Source organism: Neofelis nebulosa, chromosome 1, assembly GCF_028018385.1.
Source record: "Neofelis nebulosa isolate mNeoNeb1 chromosome 1, mNeoNeb1.pri, whole genome shotgun sequence".
Lineage (NCBI taxonomy): Eukaryota > Metazoa > Chordata > Mammalia > Carnivora > Felidae > Neofelis > Neofelis nebulosa.
Window position 1 is genome coordinate 1,279,063 of NC_080782.1, and position 8,230 is coordinate 1,287,292.

The following is an 8,230-nucleotide window of genomic DNA, read 5'->3' on the forward strand; positions in this document are numbered from 1 at the left end:
CCAGGGGCCATGAGGTTCTTCTGCTTTTGTAAGCCTCAAAGGAAGCCTTTCCGGAGGAATCTTGGAAACACGGTCCCACATCCGCAGAACCGGGGGCAAACCAGGGCCCCCCGCCACGAGCACCGGCATTTGGAAAGAACCGTCTCTAGAAACGGTTATGAAACATCAAGACGTAATTCTCTTAGTGAACGTTCTGCCTTCTGACTGTTGCCTGGATATCCCTGTGCAGGGAAGGAGCTGGATCTGGGCCACCGGGACCGTGGACACCTGCTGCACATCTGTGGCCGCTCCCTTCCCTCCGCTTTGGGGCCGAGTGCTAGTCTTCCCAGTGGAGGGACCCTGCGGGCGCACAGCCTCTGCACCGAGCCGGCCCGTGTGTCGGGATGCCTCCCGGGAGGGCACAGAGGGCGGATGACAGACTGACCCGAGGTGCCCCTCCATCAGTGCAGACACGAGTCTGCCTTCTGTCTGGAGACACGAATAGAGTCTGCTTTTTGAGGCAGGAGCCACGGAGAGCGCGTCTGCGGCCAGTTTTCCGGGTGACGGAGGCTGAAGGTCAGGACTCTCGTGGAAACTGATGGCCAAATGTGGGACGGAGACGGGAGGAGGTAAGTGGTGCGTTTCTCGGTATAACTGGTCTGACGGTTACTGAAGTCACGGGCGGTGGCATCTCACTGCCGAGTTGCGGAACACCGGTCACTCGGTCTGTCCGTCTCCGGCCGGGACCCGGGCCTCCAGAGGTTAGTGGAGGACGGGAGAGGGGTTCTGGGGCCCCGCGACCGGCCCTTCCGGGGGTCTGGCTCTCGGAGGATGTGGCCGGGCTGGCATCGGAGAATGGGGACCCTTGGGTGGCATGGACTCGACTCTTGCATGTTATGTTCTCAGACTCACACTCTCTGGTCTTCACTTCTCTGACACGGACCCAGTCGACCTCCTCTGTGACTCCGGAACCGGGCCAGCCCCACTCTCCCTCCCGCACTGGCTCTTCCCACACTCCTGCAGCCCACTGTGGGGCGATTAGGGACCAGCCCAGGCCCCTGTGCACGGGCTTTGCACTCACTGTTGAGGAGGCTCCGGGTACTTAAGGGAGCCCAGGGAGCCTGGAGCTCGGTGCCTCTGGCCATTTTGGGGGTCAGCAGGAGGCTCCCTCTCCTGGGCCCACCCCAGACAGGACCCTCTCCCCCGGGGTGCACGCTGGGCACTCGCGGGGAGCCCCCACTTGACTCAGGGCCGCGGTCAGTCTGGCCAAAGCCGCCTCGGGGGTGAGGGCAGGGAGGCTGAGCCGTGCTGCTCAAGCTTTCCAGAGGCAACCAGCCATGCCAAGAGCAGACACAGCTCGGCCAGCAACGTGTGGGAGACATTGTTTGGTTAATCCTGGAATTTTCTGCATCTCCCATCCGAAGAGCTTGGTTGTGTGTAGGCTGTCGGTTTGTATCACAAAGTGCGACCCAAACCAACACTGGCATTGGGCACGTAGGCTGAAGGGCTCCTACGTGTGTGCTCTGTGAAGAAGAAGAGAAAAGGACAGTTCCTCCCTGGTTCCCACACCCTGACGGGGCGGGCAGGTACTCGGGGCAGGCTCTCTCTAGTTCAAGCAGTTATGAAAGAACCTACCAGAACGTCTGCATGGCTGAGGCACTCTTGGGTTCACCCCCCTCCCCCCAGAAAGCCTTTTGCTAATACGTTACTGAATTCAGTTCCTGGGGACACACCTGAGTTGTTGGTGACACGTGCCTGCACCCGCCAGGCTAGCGTCTTCCTTTCCCCCTCCCGCTCGGTGCTTCCCCATCTTCCTGCGGTCGTTGGCAGCTGCAGAGAACACATGTCCCCAGAGACCTCCTTGAAAGAAATCAGGTTTTTGAAGGCATAATTCTAAGCGCTGGTTTGTCTACACAGTTTGTCTACACAGTTTGTCTGCACTGTGTCTACACAGTTGTTTCTCCTAATCCGAGTCTCTTACCGTTCAGACGTCACCAATACGGGTGACGACAACAAATTGTCACCCAAGGGTGTCCCTGTGCACAGGCGGCTGAGTTGTGTTTCGGGCGTTGTACGTGCCGTCGTGGGGCGACACCCAGTCCCGCCCGAGCCCGGCGCCCGTGGTGGGGACACGCCTCTAAGCGGCACTTGGCATATTTGCCGTGACTTCTTAGTCCTCCATCGCCTCCCGTCTACTGGCCAAAGCTGACTCGCTTCCTTGGAGAATCTCCCCTCTCGGCGATAGGAGGGCTACTCCCACTGGCCCTTGTGTTTCGTCCCTAGGAACCTGGTGGGTTGGCCTCAGGGTCACGCGCCCAGCCGGTCGATCAGGTTGTCTTTTACTTGGGTTTTTCCACAGTGATGCGAGGTCCGCACATTTTTCTCTTGCCTACTTAAGTGGTCCTTCTGGGTTACACGGTGAGACGGCATAAGTCCGGACAAGAGCGGCCTGTTGTCCGCTATGCGGAGAAAGCTCCCTGGTGCTGGCTCAGGGGACCGAGGCACACAGGGGGCCTGTGACTGGGCCCGAGAGGGAGAAGAGGGCTCGGCCAGGGGCGGCGGCCGCCGGGCAGATGGGGGGGCCTGGGCGCTGCTCCGCCCCCGTGTTGGTGTGGGAGCAAAGGCACCCCTTTGGGCACCAGTTACGTCCGCGTGAGCTCCAGCTGGGTTTCCACCTGCCGGAACGGAAGGTCTGAGTGGGCTCGCCTCGGGGTGGGGGGCCCGCGCGTCCCGGGCCCCCGCCCAGTGTTGCCCCAGCATCAGAGGTTGTGAGGACGCTGGGGGGCGCCAGCCCCATCGCTGGGGGGCCTGCTGCGGGCTCCTTGCTGCCCTTGCCGGTGCACTTCCGTCCAGAGAGCAGGTGTGCTTGGCCCTGAACTTCCAGACCAGCTGGTGCTCCCGCTGCAAAAAACATGGCTGGACTTCCTACCGTGTTCAGCACTTTCTCTCCCTGCCTGGAAGTTCTCAGACTCATCTGAACACGTCCAGGGCGGGAAATTGTCCCCCAGGGGCGGGACGTAAACGTTGGCTACAGAAAAGAAACATTCCTGGCTAATGGAAAGCAACTTGTGTGCGTTTCTAAAACGGACTAAACTTTGACTGGAAGGGAGAACAGACTGAGGGTGGCTGGAGGGAGGTGGGTGGGGGGTGGGCTCGATGGGGGATGGGCACTGGGTGTCGAACGGAAGCGATGAATCACTGAAACCTACTCCTGAAACATACCGCCCAGTAGGTCAACTAAGGAGAATTTAAATTAACGAAACAAAAGGACTGAAATGTCTTCCTGAGGAGCTTGCAGATTCTAACGCACAGAAAGGACGGGCTCGACTGCGCAGTGAGCGGTCAGCCTCCCCTGTCTTCAGGTAAGGACACGGCACCGTGGTCTGGCTGGGACGGACGAGAGCCACCCACTTCCCAGAGGAAACCCAAACAGCCTGGGATTGCAGAGCCAGCAGAAAGCACAGTTGTCCACCTCCCCCGGACAGCATGACCCCTGGAATTTTCTTTCTAACAAGGCAATTGAATGGTAGCGTGCTACACGCCATGGTTCATGGTAACTGTAGTATTCGTGCTTCACGTTTATGGAGTGTTTTCCTCTTTTTGAGCCGTTTTTATGAGAGCCCACTAGAGCACGCTAATCGTGTGATGGAGGGCCGCAAATGCATCGTATTTTATAAAATGTTCCTGTTTTATAAAGTGAGAAAACTTAGAAGTTTACTTTGCAAACAGTGCAATAGAAGACGGGGAAATTATTAATTATTTTAAGGCCATTGTGTAGAGGAACTGCTTAAATCTACATAAAAATAGACCTCAACGGAGAATTCTAGTAATTTCATAAAAAACTCTTGCAAGCATATGGAAATTAAAAGTGGGGTTGGATTAATGGTTGTAGAGTTACACGCTCTGGGGCTTTTAATCTTGATTTTGTTTTTTCCTCTGTGTAATTACACTGAAACATGAAGATAAAATACACTAATTTTGGGTGTGATTATCCACCTCAAAAGAAGCAAATACAGTAGCTTTCAGAGTGTATTTTTATACTTTCCACAGTGATTTTTATTACGGAAAGGTTTCCAACGCTCTGCCCTCAACTGCTCAGAGGGCACTTCTGACCCTGAAACTGTTCAGAAACAGAATTACTCAGGACAGATAGATGACATCGTACTCGTGAAATATGTATGTTTAAAACACGACATTTCTGAGTTAGTTCAACCCCCACATACTTCTTTATAGGCACTTTTCATAAAAAATAAGAGTTTTAAAAACCGACTCTAAGTTGGACCTTGCATTAATAACACGTCTGTCGGCAGAGGTGCCCTGGAGCCCACGGCCGCATCGGAAATCGATCGTGTAATCGCTTTCTCGGGGTTGGACACGCGGTGAGCTATTGACGTTTAAGACAGGTGGCAGCGGAATCCAGCTGAACTTGATAAATCGGTGCCAGAGGAAGAGGGCAGCGTGGCTGGTGCTGGCTGGGGCGCAGGGGCAGGGCGCGGGGCCGGCAAGTTCAGGGCCCCAGAGCGCACGCGGAGCGCCACATTCGGGGGGGCCCCCAGAGGATACACGGAGAGTCCCACGGGGGTCCACAGAGTGCATGAGGAGCACCCCACTGGGTCCGCCGAGAGTGCACGTGGAGAGTCTCACAGGGGCCCCCACGGGCCACGGAGAGCACAGCGAGAAGAGCTTTTGGTGGGGTTGGTGGGGGGGAGCTTCTGGTGCCGATTTTCTAGGACCCTTTCCTAGTAGATCATTTTGCTTGCTTTCTGCTGGCAGCCTCCACATAGGAAGCCGGTGTGGGATTCTCTGTCCAGAAGCGCGTGGGTCCCTGACCCCGGAGCCGTTGCAGGGTTTCTGTCACCCCGGGACAAGCCCTCACAGGGACGCTGGCCCCTCCGGAGGCTGGCCCAGCCATGACCCCAGCTTCTGACGGCACATGGGGCCCAGGCCTGGCTGCCGTTCACACGCTATCTGAAGACCAGTAATCCCTGAAAGATGTGGCAAAGCCCTCCTGCCCCCGTGCGTGTGGGTCACGTCTGTGGGCTGTGGCTCCTTCTGTGCTGCTCGAGGCCCGGTCAGCGGGAGGCCTGGCCTCAACCGTCCCCCAGTCCACGTGTCAGGGGAGCCGGAACCATTTCCTCCTGAGAGCAATTCAGCTCAACGGTTCTTTTTTCTGTCACCAAGACAGTCTGTCTCCTTCGGGTTGATTCAGTCTGAGTGGAGTTATAAGTTGTGCAGCTTCGTGTTTTGTTTTGCTTTCTTTCCTTCCCTTGTGTTACAGGTCCGTTGCCTTCAGCTTGCGGATAATCAGAAGATGCTCGCCTTCAGCTTGCGGATAATCAGAAGATGCTCGCCTTCAGCTTGCGGATAATCAGAAGATGCTCGCCTTCAGCTTGCGGATAATCAGAAGATGCTCGCCTTCAGCTTGCGGATAATCAGAAGATGCTCGCCTTCAGCTTGCGGATAATCAGAAGATGCTCGCCTTCAGCTTGCGGATAATCAGAAGATGCTCGCCTTCAGCTTGCGGATAATCAGAAGATGCTCGCCTTCAGCTTGCGGATAATCAGAAGATGCTCGCCTTCAGCTTGCGGATAATCACAAGATTGTTACACATATAACCCGCGTACGGGCCTCTGCCAAGTGCAGCGAGAAGCGCAGAGAAGCCCTTTTCCCAGAGATGGTTTGATTGAGTGGAAAACAGAGCCTGTAACAGTGTTGGAGGCGCGCACTTTGGGGGGTTTTCCTTTATCTCGAGAACAAGCACGTGTTCACAGCGTCCCCGATGACACTCCCCCGACGGGCCTTGTTCCCGTCGCTGATTTGGACTGGCTCATCTCGGAGGCTCGGTTGCTCTGCAGGGAGGCCGCCTGGGAACGCTCAGGGGCGCTCGGCAGGCCGTCCTCCCAGGGCAGCAAGGGTTCTGTGGTCCCATGTTGAGCATGAAGTGTGTGGAGCCCTGCAGGGCAAACTGGTGGGGGGTGGGGAGCTTTCCCCAGGGGGCGGGGAGCTGCCCCCCCATTCCTGGGCCGCAGGGTGGACAGGCTCCCGCCCGCCAAGCAGGGCCCACAGAGCCGGGACGGGGTGGGCCAGGTCCAGGCAGCTCCTGCTTTGCCCTGAGAGGGGACGCGGGGTCGTGGGGACCCCCCCCTGTGTTCCCGCCTCCGCAAGAAACTGCCTGCCCACAGCAGAAGGGGCCCCTGAGCCTGTCAGACCGACTGCCCCGGCAGCGTAAGAGGACGTCCGGGCGGGATTGCATCTGGGGCGAGGCAGGGTCATTGGGCTGCAAGCCGACCACTGGGCTGGAATTCCTCCGGGGGCGTCGGGTTGGGCAGTGAGAGCAGGGACGGGGAGGGTACGCAGGGAGACCCCACAGCAGCCTGCCGGAGGAAAGAGGAAGCCGGGGAATGGGGAGGGGGGGCCGTTGTCCTGGGACCTGGGTCACGGAGGACACTCAGCCTGTAAATAGAGAGAAAATGGAGCAAACAGACCACAAGCTGCACGAAAGGTGGCAGAACGCCTTACCAGTGCAGCCCAGGGCCGGGAGCCCCGTCCGGCCTGGGCTGTGTCCTGCTGCCCGGCCTGCAGACTGCTGGTCCCTACCTGCGGCGCCTGCCTGCCCTCCCTCCCCTTCACCCGGAAACGATGCTTCTCACTCAGGCCCTGGACTCTGCATCCTTCCCAGAAGCGCCCTGCGCCTGCTGCCGAGGGCTCGTTTCCCAGCGAGGGCGCTCGTCAGGTGGGGCCAGGGGAAATCGAGTCCTGGCGACCACACTCGCGGGCCGGGTGCCTGTTGGCACTTCCGTAGCCGCTGGACGCCTCTCTGGGACACACTCCTGGACTCCGGGGGCGTCAGACGCTGCTGAGCTCCACACAGGAACTGCAGGGGGCGAACCCGTGACCTGAGCCGAAGTCGGACACTTAACCGACCGAGCCCCCAGGTGCCCCTAAAAGAGAATGCTGGGCACCAACCTGAGCGACAGGAAAGGGCAACCGTGACATCTGTGCATTCAAGGCAGAGGCTCTCACTTGGTCCGCTCACCAGTGATGGGCACGTGGCTTGTTTCCACCCTTTGGTTTTTGGGAACGGTGTTCCGGACCTTCGGAGCAGCGGCCTCGTGTGGTCATTTGTCCTCACGTCCCTTGAGTGAATACCCAGCGGTGGAGTCGCCGGGTCCCCTGGTAAATTTGACCCTCCACTTTTCAAGAAGCTGGCGGTGCGGGTGTCCCATCTTCCCGTGCCGCCGGAGATGCTCGTCACCGTCCACCCTCCTGGTTGTAGCCGTTCTACGGAGTGCGAGGTGGTGTCTCACCGTGGTGTTGACTTGCGTTTCCCTGGTGACTAATGGTGTTGCTCACCTTCTCTGTGAGCTTCACGAACCATTCATGTATCTTTGCTTTGGTGAAATCTCTATTTGATTGACTTTTTGTCTCGTTATTCCATCGTAACGGTTCTCCATATACCCTGATACAAGTCCCTCATTGGACACACGGCTCCCCTCAGCCGTGGGATGACTTTTCATTCCCCCGATAGCATCTTTCACTGGGTTTCATTTCCCTGAGTCCGGCGTATCGATATTTTCTTTTATGGATCACGATTCTGGTGTCAGATCTAAGAACTCCGCCTAATACCCTATGTTTCCTCCCAAACGTTTCACAGTTTCACGTCTTATATGTAGGTCTATGACCCGTTGGGAGTCAATTCTTATATGTGTACGAGGTAGGGGTTTAAGTTCGTCTTGTTGCTTGTGGACGACCGGCAGTCTCAAACCATCTGTTAAGACTGCTTCCACTCCATTGATTGTCTCAGCGCCATTGGTGACAATAAATTAACCGTGAACGTAAGGGTTTGCTTCTGGACTCCTGCTTCTATTCCATTGATCTGCACAGTCACCTCTATGCAAGTCCCACAGTATTTTGATGACTTTCGATTTACAGTAAGTTTAGAAATTGAGGCATAGAAGTCTTCTGACTTTGCTTTGGCCATTCTGGATCCTTTGCATTTCCATATAAAATTCGGGATCAGCGTGTCCATTTCTGCGTAAACAGTCAGCTGGGGTTTTATGGGAACTGCAGACCTCCAGGTCGGTGTGGGGAGAAATGCCTTCCTAGCAGGGCTGAGTTGTCTAATCCACGGCCATGGAGTGCTTCCCCACGTTTTAAAGCTCGTCAGGTTCTCTCAGCAATATTTTGTTATTTTCTCTATGCAAACCTGCCACTCCTTTTGTTGAATTTCTCCCGAGTATTTATTCTTTTT